The following is a 27,743-nucleotide window of genomic DNA, read 5'->3' on the forward strand; positions in this document are numbered from 1 at the left end:
GCATGAAAAAAGGGCTGGCAGGGGTAGTGACAAGAAAGCAAGAAATGAAGACAGAGGGAAGCGGTCTCACCTGCCTGACACGCGTCGCGCTTCCAGATATTTGCGTAATTCGCACGGTGCATTCTCGGCTGTCCCCTTCCGTCCCGACTTGTCCCGACTGCCGCTCGCTGCCGCTCGGGTCGTGGTCCATATGACAGCACAAGTACGAGAAGCATCTGCGAGATGGGCGCGGGCCGAACCGACGTGTCCGAGGCGCCGTGTGCGGCCGTTCGGAGCTACCAGAGCCGCTCTGTGCTGCGCCGTGCCGTGGAAAGGTGCGAAAACATGCACACAAGACACAGGCTGTTCGGCAAAGTATCCATCTCTTGTAGCGACGAAAGGTAAATTTTTGTTTACAAATTTGCCGTTGTGCACTGCTACAAAATTGGAATTTAGCGCTCCTACAAAACAGTAGGCTCTGACGCATTTTAAGAGCACATCTGTCGATTCGCAGTGTTTCGTTATTTTCAACGAGTTCCTAGCACTCTTCCTCCGCGCATTCTTGTTCAAACTGAGTTCATTGCTGTAATTTCACATCTTACGTTTAATACAGTGGTTTAAAATGCTTGTGGAAGCATCTTTGTCGCACCTGAGAGTTTGTATGAAAAGAGGACTGGCAGGTGTAGTGACATAAAATTTAAAAGAAGAGAGGGAGCCAACAGCACCCGGTGTTCCCAGGCGGTCACCCATCCAAGTACTAACCGGGCCCGATGTTGCTTAACTTCGGTGATCGGACGAGAACCGGTGTATTCAACATGGTATGGCCGTTGGCGTCCTTATACAGTAGCCGCACGGCAGAAGAAGCCTTCGCCTCTCCTCCCAACACACGCAATCGCCGTTTTCGGTGGCACATTTGACGCAAAGCACGTCCTTCCACCTCGAAGGCGACGCGCAGTGCGGCGCGCCGCCACGTGGGTCAGACGCACAACACAGCTGCTCGTTGCACCGCCTGTCATTCGTTTGTTCGACAAAGTATCCATCTCTTGTAGCGACGAAAGGTAAATTTTTGTTTACAAATTTGCCGTTGTGCACTGCTACAAAACAATATGCCCTGACGTATTTCACAACATTTCTGTCACTTCACACTGTTTTGTTATTTCCAGAGACTCTTTGGAAGTCTTCCTTGGCGCACTCTTTTCAAATTGAGCTCCTTAATATCGTATCTTACGATAGTTTAAAATCAGTATGGAAGCATCTATGTCACATGAGAAAGGTAGCATGAAAAAAGGGCTGGCAGGGGTAGTGACAAGAAAGCAAGAAATGAAGACAGAGGGAAGCGGTCTCACCTGCCTGACACGCGTCGCGCTTCCAGATATTTGCGTAATTCGCACGGTGCATTCTCGGCTGTCCCCTTCCGTCCCGACTTGTCCCGACTTTGCTCGACTGCCGCTCGCTGCCGCTCGGGTCGTGGTCCATATGACAGCACAAGTACGAGAAGCATCTGCGAGATGGGCGCGGGCCGAACCGACGTGTCCGAGGCGCCGTGTGCGGCCGTTCGGAGCTACCAGAGCCGCTCTGTGCTGCGCCGTGCCGTGGAAAGGTGCGAAAACATGCACACAAGACACAGGCTGTTCGGCAAAGTATCCATCTCTTGTAGCGACGAAAGGTAAATTTTTGTTTACAAATTTGCCGTTGTGCACTGCTACAAAATTGGAATTTAGCGCTCCTACAAAACAGTAGGCTCTGACGCATTTTAAGAGCACATCTGTCGATTCGCAGTGTTTCGTTATTTTCAACGAGTTCCTAGCACTCTTCCTCCGCGCATTCTTGTTCAAACTGAGTTCATTGCTGTAATTTCACATCTTACGTTTAATACAGTGGTTTAAAATGCTTGTGGAAGCATCTTTGTCGCACCTGAGAGTTTGTATGAAAAGAGGACTGGCAGGTGTAGTGACATAAAATTTAAAAGAAGAGAGGGAGCCAACAGCACCCGGTGTTCCCAGGCGGTCACCCATCCAAGTACTAACCGGGCCCGATGTTGCTTAACTTCGGTGATCGGACGAGAACCGGTGTATTCAACATGGTATGGCCGTTGGCGTCCTTATACAGTAGACGCACGGCAGAAGAAGGCTTCGCCTCTCCTCCCAACACACGCAATCGCCGTTTTCGGTGGCACATTTGACGCAAAGCACGTCCTTCCACCTCGAAGGCGACGCGCAGTGCGGCGCGCCGCCACGTGGGTCAGACGCACAACACAGCTGCTCGTTGCACCGCCTGTCATTCGTTTGTTCGACAAAGTATCCATCTCTTGTAGCGACGAAAGGTAAATTTTTGTTTACAAATTTGCCGTTGTGCACTGCTACAAAACAATATGCCCTGACGTATTTCACAACATTTCTGTCACTTCACACTGTTTTGTTATTTCCAGAGACTCTTTGGAAGTCTTCCTTGGCGCACTCTTTTCAAATTGAGCTCCTTAATATCGTATCTTACGATAGTTTAAAATCAGTATGGAAGCATCTATGTCACATGAGAAAGGTAGCATGAAAAAAGGGCTGGCAGGGGTAGTGACAAGAAAGCAAGAAATGAAGACAGAGGGAAGCGGTCTCACCTGCCTGACACGCGTCGCGCTTCCAGATATTTGCGTAATTCGCACGGTGCATTCTCGGCTGTCCCCTTCCGTCCCGACTTGTCCCGACTTTGCTCGACTGCCGCTCGGGTCGTGGTCCATATGACAGCACAAGTACGAGAAGCATCTGCGAGATGGGCGCGGGCCGAACCGACGTGTCCGAGGCGCCGTGTGCGGCCGTTCGGAGCTACCAGAGCCGCTCTGTGCTGCGCCGTGCCGTGGAAAGGTGCGAAAACATGCACACAAGACACAGGCTGTTCGGCAAAGTATCCATCTCTTGTAGCGACGAAAGGTAAATTTTTGTTTACAAATTTGCCGTTGTGCACTGCTACAAAATTGGAATTTAGCGCTCCTACAAAACAGTAGGCTCTGACGCATTTTAAGAGCACATCTGTCGATTCGCAGTGTTTCGTTATTTTCAACGAGTTCCTAGCACTCTTCCTCCGCGCATTCTTGTTCAAACTGAGTTCATTGCTGTAATTTCACATCTTACGTTTAATACAGTGGTTTAAAATGCTTGTGGAAGCATCTTTGTCGCACCTGAGAGTTTGTATGAAAAGAGGACTGGCAGGTGTAGTGACATAAAATTTAAAAGAAGAGAGGGAGCCAACAGCACCCGGTGTTCCAAGGCGGTCACCCATCCAAGTACTAACCGGGCCCGATGTTGCTTAACTTCGGTGATCGGACGAGAACCGGTGTATTCAACATGGTATGGCCGTTGGCGTCCTTATACAGTAGCCGCACGGCAGAAGAAGGCTTCGCCTCTCCTCCCAACACACGCAATCGCCGTTTTCGGTGGCACATTTGACGCAAAGCACGTCCTTCCACCTCGAAGGCGACGCGCAGTGCGGCGCGCCGCCACGTGGGTCAGACGCACAACACAGCTGCTCGTTGCACCGCCTGTCATTCGTTTGTTCGACAAAGTATCCATCTCTTGTAGCGACGAAAGGTAAATTTTTGTTTACAAATTTGCCGTTGTGCACTGCTACAAAACAATATGCCCTGACGTATTTCACAACATTTCTGTCACTTCACACTGTTTTGTTATTTCCAGAGACTCTTTGGAAGTCTTCCTTGGCGCACTCTTTTCAAATTGAGCTCCTTAATGTCGTATCTTACGATAGTTTAAAATCAGTATGGAAGCATCTATGTCACATGAGAAAGGTAGCATGAAAAAAGGGCTGGCAGGGGTAGTGACAAGAAAGCAAGAAATGAAGACAGAGGGAAGCGGTCTCACCTGCCTGACACGCGTCGCGCTTCCAGATATTTGCGTAATTCGCACGGTGCATTCTCGGCTGTCCCCTTCCGTCCCGACTTGTCCCGACTGCCGCTCGCTGCCGCTCGGGTCGTGGTCCATATGACAGCACAAGTACGAGAAGCATCTGCGAGATGGGCGCGGGCCGAACCGACGTGTCCGAGGCGCCGTGTGCGGCCGTTCGGAGCTACCAGAGCCGCTCTGTGCTGCGCCGTGCCGTGGAAAGGTGCGAAAACATGCACACAAGACACAGGCTGTTCGGCAAAGTATCCATCTCTTGTAGCGACGAAAGGTAAATTTTTGTTTACAAATTTGCCGTTGTGCACTGCTACAAAATTGGAATTTAGCGCTCCTACAAAACAGTAGGCTCTGACGCATTTTAAGAGCACATCTGTCGATTCGCAGTGTTTCGTTATTTTCAACGAGTTCCTAGCACTCTTCCTCCGCGCATTCTTGTTCAAACTGAGTTCATTGCTGTAATTTCACATCTTACGTTTAATACAGTGGTTTAAAATGCTTGTGGAAGCATCTTTGTCGCACCTGAGAGTTTGTATGAAAAGAGGACTGGCAGGTGTAGTGACATAAAATTTAAAAGAAGAGAGGGAGCCAACAGCACCCGGTGTTCCCAGGCGGTCACCCATCCAAGTACTAACCGGGCCCGATGTTGCTTAACTTCGGTGATCGGACGAGAACCGGTGTATTCAACATGGTATGGCCGTTGGCGTCCTTATACAGTAGCCGCACGGCAGAAGAAGGCTTCGCCTCTCCTCCCAACACACGCAATCGCCGTTTTCGGTGGCACATTTGACGCAAAGCACGTCCTTCCACCTCGAAGGCGACGCGCAGTGCGGCGCGCCGCCACGTGGGTCAGACGCACAACACAGCTGCTCGTTGCACCGCCTGTCATTCGTTTGTTCGACAAAGTATCCATCTCTTGTAGCGACGAAAGGTAAATTTTTGTTTACAAATTTGCCGTTGTGCACTGCTACAAAACAATATGCCCTGACGTATTTCACAACATTTCTGTCACTTCACACTGTTTTGTTATTTCCAGAGACTCTTTGGAAGTCTTCCTTGGCGCACTCTTTTCAAATTGAGCTCCTTAATATCGTATCTTACGATAGTTTAAAATCAGTATGGAAGCATCTATGTCACATGAGAAAGGTAGCATGAAAAAAGGGCTGGCAGGGGTAGTGACAAGAAAGCAAGAAATGAAGACAGAGGGAAGCGGTCTCACCTGCCTGACACGCGTCGCGCTTCCAGATATTTGCGTAATTCGCACGGTGCATTCTCGGCTGTCCCCTTCCGTCCCGACTTGTCCCGACTGCCGCTCGCTGCCGCTCGGGTCGTGGTCCATATGACAGCACAAGTACGAGAAGCATCTGCGAGATGGGCGCGGGCCGAACCGACGTGTCCGAGGCGCCGTGTGCGGCCGTTCGGAGCTACCAGAGCCGCTCTGTGCTGCGCCGTGCCGTGGAAAGGTGCGAAAACATGCACACAAGACACAGGCTGTTCGGCAAAGTATCCATCTCTTGTAGCGACGAAAGGTAAATTTTTGTTTACAAATTTGCCGTTGTGCACTGCTACAAAATTGGAATTTAGCGCTCCTACAAAACAGTAGGCTCTGACGCATTTTAAGAGCACATCTGTCGATTCGCAGTGTTTCGTTATTTTCAACGAGTTCCTAGCACTCTTCCTCCGCGCATTCTTGTTCAAACTGAGTTCATTGCTGTAATTTCACATCTTACGTTTAATACAGTGGTTTAAAATGCTTGTGGAAGCATCTTTGTCGCACCTGAGAGTTTGTATGAAAAGAGGACTGGCAGGTGTAGTGACATAAAATTTAAAAGAAGAGAGGGAGCCAACAGCACCCGGTGTTCCAAGGCGGTCACCCATCCAAGTACTAACCGGGCCCAATGTTGCTTAACTTCGGTGATCGGACGAGAACCGGTGTATTCAACATGGTATGGCCGTTGGCGTCCTTATACAGTAGCCGCACGGCAGAAGAAGGCTTCGCCTCTCCTCCCAACACACGCAATCGCCGTTTTCGGTGGCACATTTGACGCAAAGCACGTCCTTCCACCTCGAAGGCGACGCGCAGTGCGGCGCGCCGCCACGTGGGTCAGACGCACAACACAGCTGCTCGTTGCACCGCCTGTCATTCGTTTGTTCGACAAAGTATCCATCTCTTGTAGCGACGAAAGGTAAATTTTTGTTTACAAATTTGCCGTTGTGCACTGCTACAAAACAATATGCCCTGACGTATTTCACAACATTTCTGTCACTTCACACTGTTTTGTTATTTCCAGAGACTCTTTGGAAGTCTTCCTTGGCGCACTCTTTTCAAATTGAGCTCCTTAATATCGTATCTTACGATAGTTTAAAATCAGTATGGAAGCATCTATGTCACATGAGAAAGGTAGCATGAAAAAAGGGCTGGCAGGGGTAGTGACAAGAAAGCAAGAAATGAAGACAGAGGGAAGCGGTCTCACCTGCCTGACACGCGTCGCGCTTCCAGATATTTGCGTAATTCGCACGGTGCATTCTCGGCTGTCCCCTTCCGTCCCGACTTGTCCCGACTGCCGCTCGCTGCCGCTCGGGTCGTGGTCCATATGACAGCACAAGTACGAGAAGCATCTGCGAGATGGGCGCGGGCCGAACCGACGTGTCCGAGGCGCCGTGTGCGGCCGTTCGGAGCTACCAGAGCCGCTCTGTGCTGCGCCGTGCCGTGGAAAGGTGCGAAAACATGCACACAAGACACAGGCTGTTCGGCAAAGTATCCATCTCTTGTAGCGACGAAAGGTAAATTTTTGTTTACAAATTTGCCGTTGTGCACTGCTACAAAATTGGAATTTAGCGCTCCTACAAAACAGTAGGCTCTGACGCATTTTAAGAGCACATCTGTCGATTCGCAGTGTTTCGTTATTTTCAACGAGTTCCTAGCACTCTTCCTCCGCGCATTCTTGTTCAAACTGAGTTCATTGCTGTAATTTCACATCTTACGTTTAATACAGTGGTTTAAAATGCTTGTGGAAGCATCTTTGTCGCACCTGAGAGTTTGTATGAAAAGAGGACTGGCAGGTGTAGTGACATAAAATTTAAAAGAAGAGAGGGAGCCAACAGCACCCGGTGTTCCCAGGCGGTCACCCATCCAAGTACTAACCGGGCCCGATGTTGCTTAACTTCGGTGATCGGACGAGAACCGGTGTATTCAACATGGTATGGCCGTTGGCGTCCTTATACAGTAGCCGCACGGCAGAAGAAGGCTTCGCCTCTCCTCCCAACACACGCAATCGCCGTTTTCGGTGGCACATTTGACGCAAAGCACGTCCTTCCACCTCGAAGGCGACGCGCAGTGCGGCGCGCCGCCACGTGGGTCAGACGCACAACACAGCTGCTCGTTGCACCGCCTGTCATTCGTTTGTTCGACAAAGTATCCATCTCTTGTAGCGACGAAAGGTAAATTTTTGTTTACAAATTTGCCGTTGTGCACTGCTACAAAACAATATGCCCTGACGTATTTCACAACATTTCTGTCACTTCACACTGTTTTGTTATTTCCAGAGACTCTTTGGAAGTCTTCCTTGGCGCACTCTTTTCAAATTGAGCTCCTTAATATCGTATCTTACGATAGTTTAAAATCAGTATGGAAGCATCTATGTCACATGAGAAAGGTAGCATGAAAAAAGGGCTGGCAGGGGTAGTGACAAGAAAGCAAGAAATGAAGACAGAGGGAAGCGGTCTCACCTGCCTGACACGCGTCGCGCTTCCAGATATTTGCGTAATTCGCACGGTGCATTCTCGGCTGTCCCCTTCCGTCCCGACTTTGCTCGACTGCCGCTCGCTGCCGCTCGGGTCGTGGTCCATATGACAGCACAAGTACGAGAAGCATCTGCGAGATGGGCGCGGGCCGAACCGACGTGTCCGAGGCGCCGTGTGCGGCCGTTCGGAGCTACCAGAGCCGCTCTGTGCTGCGCCGTGCCGTGGAAAGGTGCGAAAACATGCACACAAGACACAGGCTGTTCGGCAAAGTATCCATCTCTTGTAGCGACGAAAGGTAAATTTTTGTTTACAAATTTGCCGTTGTGCACTGCTACAAAATTGGAATTTAGCGCTCCTACAAAACAGTAGGCTCTGACGCATTTTAAGAGCACATCTGTCGATTCGCAGTGTTTCGTTATTTTCAACGAGTTCCTAGCACTCTTCCTCCGCGCATTCTTGTTCAAACTGAGTTCATTGCTGTAATTTCACATCTTACGTTTAATACAGTGGTTTAAAATGCTTGTGGAAGCATCTTTGTCGCACCTGAGAGTTTGTATGAAAAGAGGACTGGCAGGTGTAGTGACATAAAATTTAAAAGAAGAGAGGGAGCCAACAGCACCCGGTGTTCCCAGGCGGTCACCCATCCAAGTACTAACCGGACCCGATGTTGCTTAACTTCGGTGATCGGACGAGAACCGGTGTATTCAACATGGTATGGCCGTTGGCGTCCTTATACAGTAGCCGCACGGCAGAAGAAGGCTTCGCCTCTCCTCCCAACACACGCAATCGCCGTTTTCGGTGGCACATTTGACGCAAAGCACGTCCTTCCACCTCGAAGGCGACGCGCAGTGCGGCGCGCCGCCACGTGGGTCAGACGCACAACACAGCTGCTCGTTGCACCGCCTGTCATTCGTTTGTTCGACAAAGTATCCATCTCTTGTAGCGACGAAAGGTAAATTTTTGTTTACAAATTTGCCGTTGTGCACTGCTACAAAACAATATGCCCTGACGTATTTCACAACATTTCTGTCACTTCACACTGTTTTGTTATTTCCAGAGACTCTTTGGAAGTCTTCCTTGGCGCACTCTTTTCAAATTGAGCTCCTTAATATCGTATCTTACGATAGTTTAAAATCAGTATGGAAGCATCTATGTCACATGAGAAAGGTAGCATGAAAAAAGGGCTGGCAGGGGTAGTGACAAGAAAGCAAGAAATGAAGACAGAGGGAAGCGGTCTCACCTGCCTGACACGCGTCGCGCTTCCAGATATTTGCGTAATTCGCACGGTGCATTCTCGGCTGTCCCCTTCCGTCCCGACTTGTCCCGACTGCCGCTCGCTGCCGCTCGGGTCGTGGTCCATATGACAGCACAAGTACGAGAAGCATCTGCGAGATGGGCGCGGGCCGAACCGACGTGTCCGAGGCGCCGTGTGCGGCCGTTCGGAGCTACCAGAGCCGCTCTGTGCTGCGCCGTGCCGTGGAAAGGTGCGAAAACATGCACACAAGACACAGGCTGTTCGGCAAAGTATCCATCTCTTGTAGCGACGAAAGGTAAATTTTTGTTTACAAATTTGCCGTTGTGCACTGCTACAAAATTGGAATTTAGCGCTCCTACAAAACAGTAGGCTCTGACGCATTTTAAGAGCACATCTGTCGATTCGCAGTGTTTCGTTATTTTCAACGAGTTCCTAGCACTCTTCCTCCGCGCATTCTTGTTCAAACTGAGTTCATTGCTGTAATTTCACATCTTACGTTTAATACAGTGGTTTAAAATGCTTGTGGAAGCATCTTTGTCGCACCTGAGAGTTTGTATGAAAAGAGGACTGGCAGGTGTAGTGACATAAAATTTAAAAGAAGAGAGGGAGCCAACAGCACCCGGTGTTCCCAGGCGGTCACCCATCCAAGTACTAACCGGGCCCGATGTTGCTTAACTTCGGTGATCGGACGAGAACCGGTGTATTCAACATGGTATGGCCGTTGGCGTCCTTATACAGTAGCCGCACGGCAGAAGAAGGCTTCGCCTCTCCTCCCAACACACGCAATCGCCGTTTTCGGTGGCACATTTGACGCAAAGCACGTCCTTCCACCTCGAAGGCGACGCGCAGTGCGGCGCGCCGCCACGTGGGTCAGACGCACAACACAGCTGCTCGTTGCACCGCCTGTCATTCGTTTGTTCGACAAAGTATCCATCTCTTGTAGCGACGAAAGGTAAATTTTTGTTTACAAATTTGCCGTTGTGCACTGCTACAAAACAATATGCCCTGACGTATTTCACAACATTTCTGTCACTTCACACTGTTTTGTTATTTCCAGAGACTCTTTGGAAGTCTTCCTTGGCGCACTCTTTTCAAATTGAGCTCCTTAATATCGTATCTTACGATAGTTTAAAATCAGTATGGAAGCATCTATGTCACATGAGAAAGGTAGCATGAAAAAAGGGCTGGCAGGGGTAGTGACAAGAAAGCAAGAAATGAAGACAGAGGGAAGCGGTCTCACCTGCCTGACACGCGTCGCGCTTCCAGATATTTGCGTAATTCGCACGGTGCATTCTCGGCTGTCCCCTTCCGTCCCGACTTGTCCCGACTTTGCTCGACTGCCGCTCGGGTCGTGGTCCATATGACAGCACAAGTACGAGAAGCATCTGCGAGATGGGCGCGGGCCGAACCGACGTGTCCGAGGCGCCGTGTGCGGCCGTTCGGAGCTACCAGAGCCGCTCTGTGCTGCGCCGTGCCGTGGAAAGGTGCGAAAACATGCACACAAGACACAGGCTGTTCGGCAAAGTATCCATCTCTTGTAGCGACGAAAGGTAAATTTTTGTTTACAAATTTGCCGTTGTGCACTGCTACAAAATTGGAATTTAGCGCTCCTACAAAACAGTAGGCTCTGACGCATTTTAAGAGCACATCTGTCGATTCGCAGTGTTTCGTTATTTTCAACGAGTTCCTAGCACTCTTCCTCCGCGCATTCTTGTTCAAACTGAGTTCATTGCTGTAATTTCACATCTTACGTTTAATACAGTGGTTTAAAATGCTTGTGGAAGCATCTTTGTCGCACCTGAGAGTTTGTATGAAAAGAGGACTGGCAGGTGTAGTGACATAAAATTTAAAAGAAGAGAGGGAGCCAACAGCACCCGGTGTTCCCAGGCGGTCACCCATCCAAGTACTAACCGGGCCCGATGTTGCTTAACTTCGGTGATCGGACGAGAACCGGTGTATTCAACATGGTATGGCCGTTGGCGTCCTTATACAGTAGCCGCACGGCAGAAGAAGGCTTCGCCTCTCCTCCCAACACACGCAATCGCCGTTTTCGGTGGCACATTTGACGCAAAGCACGTCCTTCCACCTCGAAGGCGACGCGCAGTGCGGCGCGCCGCCACGTGGGTCAGACGCACAACACAGCTGCTCGTTGCACCGCCTGTCATTCGTTTGTTCGACAAAGTATCCATCTCTTGTAGCGACGAAAGGTAAATTTTTGTTTACAAATTTGCCGTTGTGCACTGCTACAAAACAATATGCCCTGACGTATTTCACAACATTTCTGTCACTTCACACTGTTTTGTTATTTCCAGAGACTCTTTGGAAGTCTTCCTTGGCGCACTCTTTTCAAATTGAGCTCCTTAATATCGTATCTTACGATAGTTTAAAATCAGTATGGAAGCATCTATGTCACATGAGAAAGGTAGCATGAAAAAAGGGCTGGCAGGGGTAGTGACAAGAAAGCAAGAAATGAAGACAGAGGGAAGCGGTCTCACCTGCCTGACACGCGTCGCGCTTCCAGATATTTGCGTAATTCGCACGGTGCATTCTCGGCTGTCCCCTTCCGTCCCGACTTGTCCCGACTGCCGCTCGCTGCCGCTCGGGTCGTGGTCCATATGACAGCACAAGTACGAGAAGCATCTGCGAGATGGGCGCGGGCCGAACCGACGTGTCCGAGGCGCCGTGTGCGGCCGTTCGGAGCTACCAGAGCCGCTCTGTGCTGCGCCGTGCCGTGGAAAGGTGCGAAAACATGCACACAAGACACAGGCTGTTCGGCAAAGTATCCATCTCTTGTAGCGACGAAAGGTAAATTTTTGTTTACAAATTTGCCGTTGTGCACTGCTACAAAATTGGAATTTAGCGCTCCTACAAAACAGTAGGCTCTGACGCATTTTAAGAGCACATCTGTCGATTCGCAGTGTTTCGTTATTTTCAACGAGTTCCTAGCACTCTTCCTCCGCGCATTCTTGTTCAAACTGAGTTCATTGCTGTAATTTCACATCTTACGTTTAATACAGTGGTTTAAAATGCTTGTGGAAGCATCTTTGTCGCACCTGAGAGTTTGTATGAAAAGAGGACTGGCAGGTGTAGTGACATAAAATTTAAAAGAAGAGAGGGAGCCAACAGCACCCGGTGTTCCCAGGCGGTCACCCATCCAAGTACTAACCGGGCCCGATGTTGCTTAACTTCGGTGATCGGACGAGAACCGGTGTATTCAACATGGTATGGCCGTTGGCGTCCTTATACAGTAGCCGCACGGCAGAAGAAGGCTTCGCCTCTCCTCCCAACACACGCAATCGCCGTTTTCGGTGGCACATTTGACGCAAAGCACGTCCTTCCACCTCGAAGGCGACGCGCAGTGCGGCGCGCCGCCACGTGGGTCAGACGCACAACACAGCTGCTCGTTGCACCGCCTGTCATTCGTTTGTTCGACAAAGTATCCATCTCTTGTAGCGACGAAAGGTAAATTTTTGTTTACAAATTTGCCGTTGTGCACTGCTACAAAACAATATGCCCTGACGTATTTCACAACATTTCTGTCACTTCACACTGTTTTGTTATTTCCAGAGACTCTTTGGAAGTCTTCCTTGGCGCACTCTTTTCAAATTGAGCTCCTTAATATCGTATCTTACGATAGTTTAAAATCAGTATGGAAGCATCTATGTCACATGAGAAAGGTAGCATGAAAAAAGGGCTGGCAGGGGTAGTGACAAGAAAGCAAGAAATGAAGACAGAGGGAAGCGGTCTCACCTGCCTGACACGCGTCGCGCTTCCAGATATTTGCGTAATTCGCACGGTGCATTCTCGGCTGTCCCCTTCCGTCCCGACTTGTCCCGACTGCCGCTCGCTGCCGCTCGGGTCGTGGTCCATATGACAGCACAAGTACGAGAAGCATCTGCGAGATGGGCGCGGGCCGAACCGACGTGTCCGAGGCGCCGTGTGCGGCCGTTCGGAGCTACCAGAGCCGCTCTGTGCTGCGCCGTGCCGTGGAAAGGTGCGAAAACATGCACACAAGACACAGGCTGTTCGGCAAAGTATCCATCTCTTGTAGCGACGAAAGGTAAATTTTTGTTTACAAATTTGCCGTTGTGCACTGCTACAAAATTGGAATTTAGCGCTCCTACAAAACAGTAGGCTCTGACGCATTTTAAGAGCACATCTGTCGATTCGCAGTGTTTCGTTATTTTCAACGAGTTCCTAGCACTCTTCCTCCGCGCATTCTTGTTCAAACTGAGTTCATTGCTGTAATTTCACATCTTACGTTTAATACAGTGGTTTAAAATGCTTGTGGAAGCATCTTTGTCGCACCTGAGAGTTTGTATGAAAAGAGGACTGGCAGGTGTAGTGACATAAAATTTAAAAGAAGAGAGGGAGCCAACAGCACCCGGTGTTCCCAGGCGGTCACCCATCCAAGTACTAACCGGGCCCGATGTTGCTTAACTTCGGTGATCGGACGAGAACCGGTGTATTCAACATGGTATGGCCGTTGGCGTCCTTATACAGTAGCCGCACGGCAGAAGAAGGCTTCGCCTCTCCTCCCAACACACGCAATCGCCGTTTTCGGTGGCACATTTGACGCAAAGCACGTCCTTCCACCTCGAAGGCGACGCGCAGTGCGGCGCGCCGCCACGTGGGTCAGACGCACAACACAGCTGCTCGTTGCACCGCCTGTCATTCGTTTGTTCGACAAAGTATCCATCTCTTGTAGCGACGAAAGGTAAATTTTTGTTTACAAATTTGCCGTTGTGCACTGCTACAAAACAATATGCCCTGACGTATTTCACAACATTTCTGTCACTTCACACTGTTTTGTTATTTCCAGAGACTCTTTGGAAGTCTTCCTTGGCGCACTCTTTTCAAATTGAGCTCCTTAATATCGTATCTTACGATAGTTTAAAATCAGTATGGAAGCATCTATGTCACATGAGAAAGGTAGCATGAAAAAAGGGCTGGCAGGGGTAGTGACAAGAAAGCAAGAAATGAAGACAGAGGGAAGCGGTCTCACCTGCCTGACACGCGTCGCGCTTCCAGATATTTGCGTAATTCGCACGGTGCATTCTCGGCTGTCCCCTTCCGTCCCGACTTGTCCCGACTGCCGCTCGCTGCCGCTCGGGTCGTGGTCCATATGACAGCACAAGTACGAGAAGCATCTGCGAGATGGGCGCGGGCCGAACCGACGTGTCCGAGGCGCCGTGTGCGGCCGTTCGGAGCTACCAGAGCCGCTCTGTGCTGCGCCGTGCCGTGGAAAGGTGCGAAAACATGCACACAAGACACAGGCTGTTCGGCAAAGTATCCATCTCTTGTAGCGACGAAAGGTAAATTTTTGTTTACAAATTTGCCGTTGTGCACTGCTACAAAATTGGAATTTAGCGCTCCTACAAAACAGTAGGCTCTGACGCATTTTAAGAGCACATCTGTCGATTCGCAGTGTTTCGTTATTTTCAACGAGTTCCTAGCACTCTTCCTCCGCGCATTCTTGTTCAAACTGAGTTCATTGCTGTAATTTCACATCTTACGTTTAATACAGTGGTTTAAAATGCTTGTGGAAGCATCTTTGTCGCACCTGAGAGTTTGTATGAAAAGAGGACTGGCAGGTGTAGTGACATAAAATTTAAAAGAAGAGAGGGAGCCAACAGCACCCGGTGTTCCCAGGCGGTCACCCATCCAAGTACTAACCGGGCCCGATGTTGCTTAACTTCGGTGATCGGACGAGAACCGGTGTATTCAACATGGTATGGCCGTTGGCGTCCTTATACAGTAGCCGCACGGCAGAAGAAGGCTTCGCCTCTCCTCCCAACACACGCAATCGCCGTTTTCGGTGGCACATTTGACGCAAAGCACGTCCTTCCACCTCGAAGGCGACGCGCAGTGCGGCGCGCCGCCACGTGGGTCAGACGCACAACACAGCTGCTCGTTGCACCGCCTGTCATTCGTTTGTTCGACAAAGTATCCATCTCTTGTAGCGACGAAAGGTAAATTTTTGTTTACAAATTTGCCGTTGTGCACTGCTACAAAACAATATGCCCTGACGTATTTCACAACATTTCTGTCACTTCACACTGTTTTGTTATTTCCAGAGACTCTTTGGAAGTCTTCCTTGGCGCACTCTTTTCAAATTGAGCTCCTTAATATCGTATCTTACGATAGTTTAAAATCAGTATGGAAGCATCTATGTCACATGAGAAAGGTAGCATGAAAAAAGGGCTGGCAGGGGTAGTGACAAGAAAGCAAGAAATGAAGACAGAGGGAAGCGGTCTCACCTGCCTGACACGCGTCGCGCTTCCAGATATTTGCGTAATTCGCACGGTGCATTCTCGGCTGTCCCCTTCCGTCCCGACTTGTCCCGACTGCCGCTCGCTGCCGCTCGGGTCGTGGTCCATATGACAGCACAAGTACGAGAAGCATCTGCGAGATGGGCGCGGGCCGAACCGACGTGTCCGAGGCGCCGTGTGCGGCCGTTCGGAGCTACCAGAGCCGCTCTGTGCTGCGCCGTGCCGTGGAAAGGTGCGAAAACATGCACACAAGACACAGGCTGTTCGGCAAAGTATCCATCTCTTGTAGCGACGAAAGGTAAATTTTTGTTTACAAATTTGCCGTTGTGCACTGCTACAAAATTGGAATTTAGCGCTCCTACAAAACAGTAGGCTCTGACGCATTTTAAGAGCACATCTGTCGATTCGCAGTGTTTCGTTATTTTCAACGAGTTCCTAGCACTCTTCCTCCGCGCATTCTTGTTCAAACTGAGTTCATTGCTGTAATTTCACATCTTACGTTTAATACAGTGGTTTAAAATGCTTGTGGAAGCATCTTTGTCGCACCTGAGAGTTTGTATGAAAAGAGGACTGGCAGGTGTAGTGACATAAAATTTAAAAGAAGAGAGGGAGCCAACAGCACCCGGTGTTCCCAGGCGGTCACCCATCCAAGTACTAACCGGGCCCGATGTTGCTTAACTTCGGTGATCGGACGAGAACCGGTGTATTCAACATGGTATGGCCGTTGGCGTCCTTATACAGTAGCCGCACGGCAGAAGAAGGCTTCGCCTCTCCTCCCAACACACGCAATCGCCGTTTTCGGTGGCACATTTGACGCAAAGCACGTCCTTCCACCTCGAAGGCGACGCGCAGTGCGGCGCGCCGCCACGTGGGTCAGACGCACAACACAGCTGCTCGTTGCACCGCCTGTCATTCGTTTGTTCGACAAAGTATCCATCTCTTGTAGCGACGAAAGGTAAATTTTTGTTTACAAATTTGCCGTTGTGCACTGCTACAAAACAATATGCCCTGACGTATTTCACAACATTTCTGTCACTTCACACTGTTTTGTTATTTCCAGAGACTCTTTGGAAGTCTTCCTTGGCGCACTCTTTTCAAATTGAGCTCCTTAATATCGTATCTTACGATAGTTTAAAATCAGTATGGAAGCATCTATGTCACATGAGAAAGGTAGCATGAAAAAAGGGCTGGCAGGGGTAGTGACAAGAAAGCAAGAAATGAAGACAGAGGGAAGCGGTCTCACCTGCCTGACACGCGTCGCGCTTCCAGATATTTGCGTAATTCGCACGGTGCATTCTCGGCTGTCCCCTTCCGTCCCGACTTGTCCCGACTTTGCTCGACTGCCGCTCGCTGCCGCTCGGGTCGTGGTCCATATGACAGCACAAGTACGAGAAGCATCTGCGAGATGGGCGCGGGCCGAACCGACGTGTCCGAGGCGCCGTGTGCGGCCGTTCGGAGCTACCAGAGCCGCTCTGTGCTGCGCCGTGCCGTGGAAAGGTGCGAAAACATGCACACAAGACACAGGCTGTTCGGCAAAGTATCCATCTCTTGTAGCGACGAAAGGTAAATTTTTGCTTACAAATTTGCCGTTGTGCACTGCTACAAAATTGGAATTTAGCGCTCCTACAAAACAGTAGGCTCTGACGCATTTTAAGAGCACATCTGTCGATTCGCAGTGTTTCGTTATTTTCAACGAGTTCCTAGCACTCTTCCTCCGCGCATTCTTGTTCAAACTGAGTTCATTGCTGTAATTTCACATCTTACGTTTAATACAGTGGTTTAAAATGCTTGTGGAAGCATCTTTGTCGCACCTGAGAGTTTGTATGAAAAGAGGACTGGCAGGTGTAGTGACATAAAATTTAAAAGAAGAGAGGGAGCCAACAGCACCCGGTGTTCCCAGGCGGTCACCCATCCAAGTACTAACCGGGCCCGATGTTGCTTAACTTCGGTGATCGGACGAGAACCGGTGTATTCAACATGGTATGGCCGTTGGCGTCCTTATACAGTAGCCGCACGGCAGAAGAAGGCTTCGCCTCTCCTCCAAACACACGCAATCGCCGTTTTCTCGACTGTCATGGGTGACTGGAATTCGGTTGTAGGAAAAGGGAGAGAAGGAACCGCAGTAGGTGAATATGGATTCGGGGAGAGAAATGAAAGAGGAAGCCGCCTGGTAGAATTTTGCACACAGCACAACTTAATCATAGCTAACATTCCGTTTAAGAATCATGAAAGAAGGTTGTATACATGGAAGAACCCTGCAGATACTAAAAGGTTTCAGATAGATTATATAATGGTAAGACAGAGATTTAGGAACCAAGTTTTAAATTGAAAGACAATTCCAGGAGCAGATGTGGACTCTGACCACAATCTATTGGTTATGACCTGTAGATTAAAACTGAAGAAACTGGAAAAAGGTGGGAATTTAAGGAGATGGGATCTGGATAAACTGAAAGAACAAGAGGTTGTACAGAGTTTCAAGGAGAGCATAAGGGAACAAATGGCAGGAATGGGGAAAAAAATTACAGTAGAAGAAGAATGGGTAGCTCTGAGGGATGAAGTTGTGAAGGCAGCACAGGATCAAGTAGGTAAAAAGACGAGGGCTAGTAGAAATCCTTGGGTAACTGAAGAAATATTGAATTTAATTGATGAAAGGAGAAAATATAAAAATGCAGTAAATGAAGCAGGCAAAAAGGAATACAAACGTCTCAAAAATGAGATCGACAGGAAGTGCATAACGGCTTAGCAGGGATGGCTAGAAGACAAATGGAAGGATGTAGAGACTTATCTCACTAGGGGTAAGATAGATACTGCCTACAGGAAAAGTAAAGAGACCTTCGGAGATAAGAGAACCACTTGTATGAACATCAAGAGCTCAGATGGAAACCCACTTCTAAGGAAAGAAGGGAAAGCAGTAAGGTGGAGGGAGTATATAGAGGGTCTATACAAGGGCGATGTACTTGAGGACAATATTATTTAAATGGAGGAAGATGTGGATGAGGATGAGATGGGAGATGCAATACTGCGTGAAGAGTTTGACAGAGCACTGAAAGACCTGAGTCGAAACAAGGCTCCCGGAATAACAACATTCCATTGGAACTACTGACGGCCTTGGGAGATCCAGTCCTGACAAACCTCTACCGTCTGGTGAGCAAGGTGTATGAAACAGGCGAAATACCCTCAGACTTCAAGAAGAGCATAATAATTCCAATCCCAAAGAAAGCAGGTGTTGACAGATGTGAAAATTACCGAACAATCAGTCTAATAAGCCGCAGCTGTATAATACTAACGCGAATTCTTTACAGACTAATGGAAAATCTGGTAGATGGTGATGTCGGGGAAGATCAGTTTGGATTCCGTAGAAATATTGGAGCACGTGAGGCAATACTGACCCTACGAATATCTTAGAAGCTAGATTAAGAAAAGGCAAACGTACGTTTCTAGCATTTGTAGACTTAGAGAAAGCTTTTGACAATGTTGGCTGAAATACTCTCTTCCAAATTCTAAAGGACGCAGGGGTAAAATACAGGGAGCGAAAGGCTATTTACAATTTGTATAGAAACCAGATGGCAGTTATAAGAGTCGATGGACATGAAAGGGAAGCAGTTGTTGGGAAGGGAGTAAGACGGGGTTGCAGCCTCTCCCTGATGTTATTCAATCTGTATATTGAGCAAGCAGTAAAGGAAACAAAAGAAATATTCGGAATAGGTATTAAAATCCAGGGAGAAGAAATAAAAACTTTGAGGTTCGCCGATGACATTGTAATTCTGTCAGAGACAGCAAAGGACTTGGAAGAGCAGTTGAATGGAATGGACAGTGTCTTGAAAGGAGGGTATAAGATGAACATCAACAAAAGCAAAACGAGGATGATGGAATGCAGTCAACTTAAGTCGGGTGATGCTGAAGGAATTAGATTAGGAAATGAGTCACTTAAAGTAGTAAATGAGTTTTGCTATTTGGGGAGCAAAATAACTGATGATGGTCGAAGTAGAGAGGATATAAAATGTAGACTGGCAATGGCAAGGAAAGCGTTTCTGAAGAAGAGAAATTTGTTAACATCAGGAAGTCGTTTCTGAAAGTATTTGTATGGAGGGTAGCCGTGTATGGAACTGAAACATGGACGATAAATAGTTTGGACAAGAAGAGAATAGAAGCTTTCGAAATGTGGTGCTACAGAATAATGCTGAAGATTAGGTGGGTAGAGCACATAACTAATGAGGAGGTATTGATTAGAATTGGGGAGAAGAAAAATTTGTGGCACAACTTGATTAGAAGAAGGGATCGGTTGATAGGACATGTTCTGAGGCATCAAGGGATCACCAATTTAGTATTGGAGGACAACGTGGATAGTAAAAATCATAGAGGGAGGCCAAGAGATGAATACACTAAGCAGACTGAGAAGGATGTGGGTTGCAGTAGGTACTGGGAGATGAAGAAGCTTGCACAGGATAGAGGAGCATGGAGAGCTGCATCAAACCAGTCTCAGGACTGAAGACCACAACAACAACAAGCCAATGTGTTGTATTCGCATACCTGTGACTATGGCTTGGAGTTTAAGTGTGGTTATGGATAGTATGTGTGCTCAGATTGCGAAGCTAACATCATAAACAAAGAGAATGGGAAATGAGTTAGGCGTTCTTCCTCTTCCGTAACATCAAATATATTTTAGTTATTCTATCTTAAATGGAATCTGCAGAAAATCATTCACTAGAAGTGAATAACTTTTTAGCAACACCAGATGATATTAACAGCTTGCCGGCGCGGGTTAGCCGTGTGTTCAACGGCGTCATATCGCAGACCGGGCGGCTGCTTGCGCCGTCATTTCGAATCCTTCCCCGGGTATGGATATGTGTTAGGTTAGGTAGGTTTGAGTAGTTATAGGTCTACGGGACTGACTACCTAAGCAGTTTTGTCGCATCTTTCGCGTAAGTTTTCTTTACATAAATTCTTTAGATTGCGTTGACATAGAAGCTCGCTTTTTTACACCACCAAGGGATCGTATACCGCAGAAACTGCGATAGATTTCCGCTTATTATGTCTACCCGTACTCGAGGTAAACTGGTTTTAAGGGTTGGGTAGACAGATAGACGGTCAAGAAAGTGAGACAAGTAGGGTTCCATTTTCACCGATTTAGGTGACGAAATCCTAACCACGAAAATAGCTACGACAGTCATTGAAGATGAGGGCTGCATATATAGTTTCCCCTACTCTTTATTCGAAATATTCTAGTTGCAGTCGATACATCAGCACATTACTCGTAGCTACGCTTTCGATCCCAATAACGTTTACAGAAGGGGAAATAAAATCCATTTGCCTATACACGTGGTAATTCAGATCCCAGTGTTAATGCCACCGCCTTTTAGAAATGCGAGCGTTCCTATTGCCAGCTAGAAACACTTCGGCTAATGGACGTTTTTTGGCTCTGGTGAGTCTAATGGAGAATTCGAAACATTGTATGATACGTTTGGCAGCTTTGTCGCCATTTATTTCCTGGGGTTGAGCAGAATGACCTCTGCCACACACCGTTGGGTGGCTTGCGAAGTATAAATGTAGACGTAGAATTAGCCTACTAAATATACTAGCTAATAACAGTATTTTGTTATTTCGATAAACATCCTGAATGATTGTCACATAAGCGTTGATACGAAGGTAGAAAATTCATGTTTTTGAGTCAGAATGTTCTATGCAACAGAAACTGCAGATCATTTTGCCATTTTCATTGCGAAATTGCCGGCTTATTCATGTGTCGGATAATAACAGAGGGCTGTTTGCCTGGGTTGTGTGTTAGTGTAGTGAAAGGTGTTTGCTACTGTAAGGGAGGTCTGGTTTGTTTTCGGTTCTAATCTCGATGGAGGCAAGTAGACTATCGGTAATGCAATTTTAAGAAATTCTTGGGCCCCAAACCATTTTATTGCTACCTTTATTCTGTAGTGGCGCCCTGCTGATGTCAATATGAAACTCTTGCCAACATTTTCCGCTTCTGTCAATAATTGAATTGACTTAAATGTGGCAGTGAATGTTTCTTAACTGATTTCGTTTTGAATCTTCACGCATTTCATAAATTTGCTCACTTTCTTGGTAGGACAGCAACGGTAATCCAGTATGACTGGTCTGAACGTTGACACAGACCGTTTCGCGGCCGAATGCGCATAATATTTTGCTAACGATCTGGGGTACTTTATCTTACTAAAACAGTTATGTTATCTCGATAATCTGAAATTCATTTATATTAATACTGTTCATACTAATTAGCGTTTCTTCTTTCATTTATATCTTATATTTACGTGTTGTGTTTAACACACTGATCACCATTAATATAGTCTTACACGCGATTGAAAGCAGTCTGACAAAGTTAAGATTGTTTTTCAATTTCACGCCTGTGCATAGTATGTTGGCAGCACTTCGTCGCCTTGCCTGTTATGCTGTGTAGCAGACTTTAAAGCTATGCAGATCAGCATAACGTAAAGGCGAGGGGTCTTGCTCGTTTTGTCCACGACTGTACATACAGGTAGGGAGGAGGAGATTATCAAAGAGAGGGAAGAAGAGGGGAGATGCAGGAGGCAGGTGAAACGTGTAGAGTGGTAATGGGCAAATGGAAACGGTACATGAGTATAACCATGGGGAAAGGATAGTATCCATTATATTATAAAAATTGATGTATGAATGTATGTTCCTTCGGATCGATTTCAGCCAAACTTGGTACATATATGACTTACTGTATAGAAGGAACCACTGTAGGAGTAAATGGGTGTAGAAGCGGGCGAAGCAGAAGTGTAGTCTATGAGACTGAAATACCTGGACTATATTCGTCCAGTTTTTGAGAATCAGAGCACCCAGTCATTAGCAACAAACTTTTCTTCTCGCTAACACCATCCACAAAATGATGAAAGCAAGAAAAGTTACAGCTTACTACGTTTTCGTTGTTCAAGCAGTAAAACTGCCGCATTAGGCATAAGATTTTAATTTATCACCTCTTTACTACCAACAGTAATTGCTACATGTTTCACAAACAGTATTGACAATACCACTGAATCTATCTGTAAAATTACATCATTGTACGGCACATAGTTCAGAAGATACGACATCATAATACTGAGATTCGCGAAAACTGCTACATTGTGAATGACGATTAAATGCTTTGCACCAGTGTCACAGTCTGACACATTGGTGGCAGACATCAAGGGTTTGCCCAGGTGGCGCGTTGCTAAACAAGGAGCAGACCTAAGGCGACAGCTTTGTGGTACGCCTATGAACACACGAATTCAACACCTTTTTTACCTAACTGGTTAAGCAGGTTGAAAATCTGAGACATATTAAGAATAAATTTACCATAATAATTTACTTTGACCTGGAATGACTATAGTTCTTTGAGGTTCTTAGGAGCTAGCAAGTCTACGATTGCATTCACAAGGTACTGTGTGGATTTGAATCCTAATTTACTTTAAAATGTATGTCCTAGGTACATGCCACTTATTTCACAATCTGTCGTCGTGACAACCCAGACCATGGGCTTGGAGTCCTCAAAAAACCTCTTTAGAGTGCGCAGGTGCTTCACCATCATGTTGTTGTTGTTGTTGCGGTCTTTAGTCCTGAGACAGGTTTAATGCAGCTCACCATGCTCCTCTATCCTATGCAAGCTTCTTCATCTCCCAGTACCTACTGCAACCCACATCCTTCTCAGTCTGCTTAGTGTATTCATCTCTTGGCCTCCCTCTATGATTTTTACTATCCACGCTGTCCTCCAATACTAAATTGGTGATCCCTTGATGCCTCAGAACATGTCCTATCAACCGATCCCTTCTTCTAATCAAGTTGTGCCACAAATTTTTCTTCTCCCCAATTCTAATCAATACCTCCTCAATAGTTATGTGCTCTACCCACCTAATCTTCAGCATTATTCTGTAGCACCACATTTCGAAAGCTTCTATTCTCTTCTTGTCCAAACTATTTATCGTCCATGTTTCAGTTCCATACACGGCTACCCTCCATACAAATACTTTCAGAAACGACTTCCTGATGTTAACAAATTTCTCTTCTTCAGAAACGCTTTCCTTGCCATTGCCAGTCTACATTTTATATCCTCTCTACTTCGACCATCATCAGTTATTTTGCTCCCCAAATAGCAAAATTCCTTTACTACTTTAAGTGTCTCATTTCCTAATCTAATTCCCTCAGCATCACCCGACTTAATTCGACTACATTCCATTACCCTCGTTTTGCTTTTGTTGATGTTCATCTTATATACTCCTCTCAAGCCATTGTCCATTCCATTCAACTGCTCTTCCACGTCCCTTGCTGTCTCTGACAGAATGACAATGTCATCGGCGAACCTCCAAGTTTTTATTTCTTCTCCATGGATTTTAATACCTACTCCGAAATTTTCTTATGTTTCCTTTACTGCTTGCTCAATATACAGATTGAATAACATCGGGGAGAGGCTACAACCCTGTCTTACTCCCTTCCCAACCACTGCTTCCCTTTCATGCCCCTCGACTCTTATAACTGCCATCTGGTTTCTGTACAAATTGTAAATAGCCTTTCGCTCCCTGTATTTTACCCCTGCGTCCTTTAGAATTTGGAAGAGAGTATTCCAGTCAACATTGTCAAAAGCTTTCTCTAAGTCTACAACTGCTAGAAACGTTCGTTTGCCTTTTCTTAATCTAGCTTCTAAGATATTCGTAGGGTCAGTATTGCCTCACGTGCTCCAATATTTCTACGGAATCCAAACTGATCTTCCCCGATATCGCCATCTACCAGATTTTCCATTAGTCTGTAAAGAATTCGCGTTAGTATTTTGCAGCCGTGACTTATTAAACTGATAGTTCGGTAATTTTCACATCTGTCAACACCTGTTTTTTTGGGATTGGAATTATTATATTCTTCTTGATGTCTGAGGGTATTCGTCTGTCTCATAGATCTTTCTCACCAGATGGTAGTGTTTTGTCAGGCTGGCTCTCCCAAGGCTGTCAGTAGTTCTAATGGAATGTTGTCTACTCTCAGGGCCTTGTTTCGACTTATGTCTTTCAGTGCTCTGTCAAACTCTTCACCAAGTATCATAACTCCCATTTTATCTTCATCTCCTTCCATTTCCATAATATTGTCCTCAAGCACATCACTCTTTTATAGACCCTCTATATACTCCATCCACCTTTCTGCTATCCCTTCTTTCCTTAGAACTGGGTTTCCATCTGAGCTCTTGATATTCATACAAGTGGTTCTCTTTTCTCTAAAGGTGTCTTTAATTTTCCTGGAGGCAGTATATATCTTACCCCTAGTGATATGTGCCTCTACATCCTTACATTTGTCCTATAGCCGTCCCTGCTTAGCCATTTTGCACTTCGTGTAGATCTTATTTTTGAGACTTTTGTATCCCTTTTTGCCTGCTTGATTTACTGCATTTTTATATTTTCTCCTTTCATCAATTAAATTCAATATTTCTTCTGTTATCTAAGTATTCTACTAGCCCTCGTCTTTTTACCTACTTGATCCTCTGCTGCCTTCACTACTTCATCCCTCAAAGCTACCCATTCTTCTTCTACTGCATTTCTTTCCCCCATACGTGTCAATTGTTCGATTATGCTCTCACTGAAACTCTGTACAACCTCTGGTTTAGTTAGTTTATCCAGGTCCCATCTCCATCATAGCTCCAGTAATCAGTAAGTAATCTAAGTAATTCCTACAGCTGAGGATACCTTGGGTGAGTTGCTAAAGGTATATCTGAAAAATTGTTGGAATGGTTGTGGCCTCAAATGGTACGATACGCTCCGAATTGTGTATTAATCTCTAAAAACTGTTTTGTCTGATCATCTACAGGCAACTGAAAGTAGTTGTCAGCGAGCTTTGTCATTGAAAAATAATGGCCCTAGCCGAACCTGACAGAGAATTCTCCAGCCTGGTAATTGGATACAGATCGACGTTAATGGTGGACTTATGATCACTGCAAATTCTAATTGCCCTTTTGAACTACTATTATGGGTGTTGCTCATTTGCTAAGCGATACTGGGAAACTTAGTTCCAGACTTTGCAATTTATCTGTCTAGTTTCCCTTTCACGTGCAAAACGTAGGCACTACTCATTGCGTTAAGGATACGTGAGCCTGGTGCTGCACAACCTAATGTAGGTTCAAACAACTGCTTAAATTGTGCACATAACGTATCACGTTCTGCAAATGGAATAACAGTTGAAACTAGATTCACTTGGTCTTGAATTTGGATACCAGCGCAAAAGTGCCGAAGCCAAAAAAGTTAACTAAACGTATTTGCTATTGAAGTTAATGACCGAACAAAGTTTATATAGTTATCTTGGATTAGGGGTACGATCTGACTCCGTAACCGGATCGACTCTCCATTTTACATCGCCACTCTGCACTGAGGGTTCCACATCTGTGGAGACCCAATGCGCCGGCACGTGAGCACATTAATCAGGGACGCGACCATGCTTGTGTCCAACTGGAAATCAGCCACTCCTCCATTAATTTCCGACTGCAACATGTGCTTCTGCATCCCGTCTGCTGTTATTGGCACTCGCAAGATAGCGTGCAGTGCTCTGACGGCTGTTGTCTCTCTCCAGCGAGACACACTTGCCATACGCGCTAGTTTGCGGCACAGAAAACAGGTGACATCACGAGGCGGGTATCGATGCCGTTGACACCACGAGCCGAAGTCTGGACACAATTTGATTGTACTGATTTTTCTGGGACCCTCAGACAACGACGAGCAGAAAACATTCGTGTATTTTACGACTTGTGTGTGCGGGATAAAGCAAATGTGTATGCGCTGATACAAAAAAAAACTTGACTGTATTAACCGTATTTTACCCTTATTGGACATCCAGTTCCCATTCTAGCACCCGTCCATGACTGTTGTCGCAAACCTTCGAACAGTTGGCTTCCAGGACAGAACTCCAGCAGCGCGGAGCGGCCGAGCGGTTATAGGCGCCATGTCGCTGATTGCGCGGCCCCTCCTGCCGGAGGTTCGACTCCTCCCTCGGGCTTGTGTGTCTGTGTGTGTGTTGTTCTCAGCGTAAGTTAGTTAAAGTAGTGTGTAAGTGTAGGGACCGATGATCTCAGCAGATTGCTCCCTTAGAAATTCACACGCATTTGAACATTTGCAGAACTCCAGCAAGCTGATTTCTGATCTGCTATTTATCGATATTAAACTTTGTCTGCACGCCGTCACCAAGATCCACCGCTGGTGTAACGGCAGTCGCACATTTTATTGGAGCATCAGCGAGGCTACGCCATCCCAAAGGTATGTCCTGTCCGACATCTCTATCGTCTTTAAGGAAGCACAGCGGTGAGAAGAAAATATGAAGCATCTATTGAGAACCCTGTATGTCAATGTGTGTTTATCAGCATGCACTTTATAACTGCTTAAGCTGAATCAGAATTAAAGCTAGTAAAAAATTAAAAAGGTTATCACTTACAACGAAGAACTTACTTGTAAATACACATAATAAAAATAACAGAACAACGATAGGAAATTACGTAATGTAAACACTGAAATTTTGCCGATACCGAATAGTTGACTGACGGCATGGTACAGCATTCGATTAATATTTCAAACTGAATAGAGTTGCAGTATCACTTATTATTTCATACAGATAGCCAAAACAGAACAAAAAAAAATAGCTAATGTTTATCATGCTTAACGGAATTACTACTCGTGGTCGTCTGCTACTACGAGTCATTATACAACCAAGCCTCACAATTAAATTGCTTCTGTCTCACCATTTTCAGCCTTCCTACCCAGATAACTAATACTAAAATATTCGGACTAGCCTTCGAATGGCAACCAGCAACCAAACTTTAACCATGCGACAGAAAGCCCACAATGGACTAAAACTGCTAGAACTACTAACTGGCCGGACTTAGATACAACACCCGTACAATATCCCTGACACCTACAAAAGCTTGACCCGACCCATTCTCTGTTATGTAAATGTTACGTGGATATCCGATCCTACTGAGTTTTATCAGCCCTTCCAAATCTTTGAACTTCATCGATAAGCTATATTCCAGTAACCTCAATGTTTCCCCCTGACCACCAATCCTGGAATACCGTCACGCATTTACAAATACGCCCCACTGACTCTGCACCTACACATACTCCATTTCCCTCTCACAGGCAACGAAAGTCGCCCAGACATTTATATGCCTTGTCAGTTATATTCTCCCACCAAATCCATTCCACATAAGGTCCTCCCTCCCTCTTCCCTCCCCATATCTCTCCATCCTTTTCCCTCTCGATAACACAGCCCTGGCCTCTCACAAAACTACTCCTCCGTGTTCCCACTATCCACCACAGCACCTAATTTCATGTTCATTCATAACACACAACGACCTAGATTTACGCCCCCCCCCCTTACAGAATACCCACTCTCCTCTAACTAGTATAGAATATTCAGCTGTTTAATTAAAAAGTAGTGCTCCTTTTTAATGAGCATCACTGTCCTATTTCAACATGTTTGAAATGTCTGTTTTTTCTTTTTATCTTTGACTGTTAGTTTTCTTTATTTCAATTTTTTTAAACACAAAGAAAAACAGTTTCTACGTATACGTAAATGGCATCACACAATCCTCTTCTCGTAGATTTT

At 46.6% G+C, this 27,743-nt stretch overlaps 14 non-coding genes across 14 annotated transcripts; all 14 read right to left on the reverse strand.

Moving 5' to 3' along the window:
• Nucleotides 1–692: 692 nt before the first annotated feature.
• On the reverse strand, nucleotides 693–811 carry LOC126273733 (5S ribosomal RNA). Its single transcript, XR_007549575.1, has one exon. It is a non-coding gene; the product is annotated as a 5S ribosomal RNA (ribosomal RNA).
• A 1,146-nt stretch (nucleotides 812–1,957) lies between these two features.
• Nucleotides 1,958–2,076, reverse strand: LOC126273734 (5S ribosomal RNA). The gene has a single exon (XR_007549576.1). It is a non-coding gene; the product is annotated as a 5S ribosomal RNA (ribosomal RNA).
• Nucleotides 2,077–3,212: 1,136 nt separating this feature from the next.
• LOC126274029 (5S ribosomal RNA) lies at nucleotides 3,213–3,331 on the reverse strand. Its single transcript, XR_007549859.1, has one exon. It is a non-coding gene; the product is annotated as a 5S ribosomal RNA (ribosomal RNA).
• Nucleotides 3,332–4,467: 1,136 nt separating this feature from the next.
• LOC126273735 (5S ribosomal RNA) lies at nucleotides 4,468–4,586 on the reverse strand. Its single transcript, XR_007549577.1, has one exon. It is a non-coding gene; the product is annotated as a 5S ribosomal RNA (ribosomal RNA).
• Nucleotides 4,587–5,722: 1,136 nt separating this feature from the next.
• On the reverse strand, nucleotides 5,723–5,841 carry LOC126273916 (5S ribosomal RNA). Its single transcript, XR_007549751.1, has one exon. It is a non-coding gene; the product is annotated as a 5S ribosomal RNA (ribosomal RNA).
• Nucleotides 5,842–6,977: 1,136 nt separating this feature from the next.
• LOC126273736 (5S ribosomal RNA) lies at nucleotides 6,978–7,096 on the reverse strand. Its single transcript, XR_007549578.1, has one exon. It is a non-coding gene; the product is annotated as a 5S ribosomal RNA (ribosomal RNA).
• Nucleotides 7,097–8,232: 1,136 nt separating this feature from the next.
• Nucleotides 8,233–8,351, reverse strand: LOC126274048 (5S ribosomal RNA). The gene has a single exon (XR_007549878.1). It is a non-coding gene; the product is annotated as a 5S ribosomal RNA (ribosomal RNA).
• Nucleotides 8,352–9,487: 1,136 nt separating this feature from the next.
• Nucleotides 9,488–9,606, reverse strand: LOC126273738 (5S ribosomal RNA). The gene has a single exon (XR_007549580.1). It is a non-coding gene; the product is annotated as a 5S ribosomal RNA (ribosomal RNA).
• Nucleotides 9,607–10,742: 1,136 nt separating this feature from the next.
• LOC126273739 (5S ribosomal RNA) lies at nucleotides 10,743–10,861 on the reverse strand. Its single transcript, XR_007549581.1, has one exon. It is a non-coding gene; the product is annotated as a 5S ribosomal RNA (ribosomal RNA).
• Nucleotides 10,862–11,997: 1,136 nt separating this feature from the next.
• On the reverse strand, nucleotides 11,998–12,116 carry LOC126273740 (5S ribosomal RNA). The gene has a single exon (XR_007549582.1). It is a non-coding gene; the product is annotated as a 5S ribosomal RNA (ribosomal RNA).
• Nucleotides 12,117–13,252: 1,136 nt separating this feature from the next.
• LOC126273741 (5S ribosomal RNA) lies at nucleotides 13,253–13,371 on the reverse strand. The gene has a single exon (XR_007549583.1). It is a non-coding gene; the product is annotated as a 5S ribosomal RNA (ribosomal RNA).
• A 1,136-nt stretch (nucleotides 13,372–14,507) lies between these two features.
• Nucleotides 14,508–14,626, reverse strand: LOC126273742 (5S ribosomal RNA). The gene has a single exon (XR_007549584.1). It is a non-coding gene; the product is annotated as a 5S ribosomal RNA (ribosomal RNA).
• Nucleotides 14,627–15,762: 1,136 nt separating this feature from the next.
• Nucleotides 15,763–15,881, reverse strand: LOC126273743 (5S ribosomal RNA). The gene has a single exon (XR_007549585.1). It is a non-coding gene; the product is annotated as a 5S ribosomal RNA (ribosomal RNA).
• A 1,146-nt stretch (nucleotides 15,882–17,027) lies between these two features.
• Nucleotides 17,028–17,146, reverse strand: LOC126273744 (5S ribosomal RNA). Its single transcript, XR_007549586.1, has one exon. It is a non-coding gene; the product is annotated as a 5S ribosomal RNA (ribosomal RNA).
• Between the last annotated feature and the right edge of the window lie 10,597 nt (nucleotides 17,147–27,743).

Source organism: Schistocerca gregaria, chromosome 5 (assembly GCF_023897955.1).
Source record: "Schistocerca gregaria isolate iqSchGreg1 chromosome 5, iqSchGreg1.2, whole genome shotgun sequence".
Classification (NCBI taxonomy): Eukaryota; Metazoa; Arthropoda; class Insecta; order Orthoptera; family Acrididae; genus Schistocerca; species Schistocerca gregaria.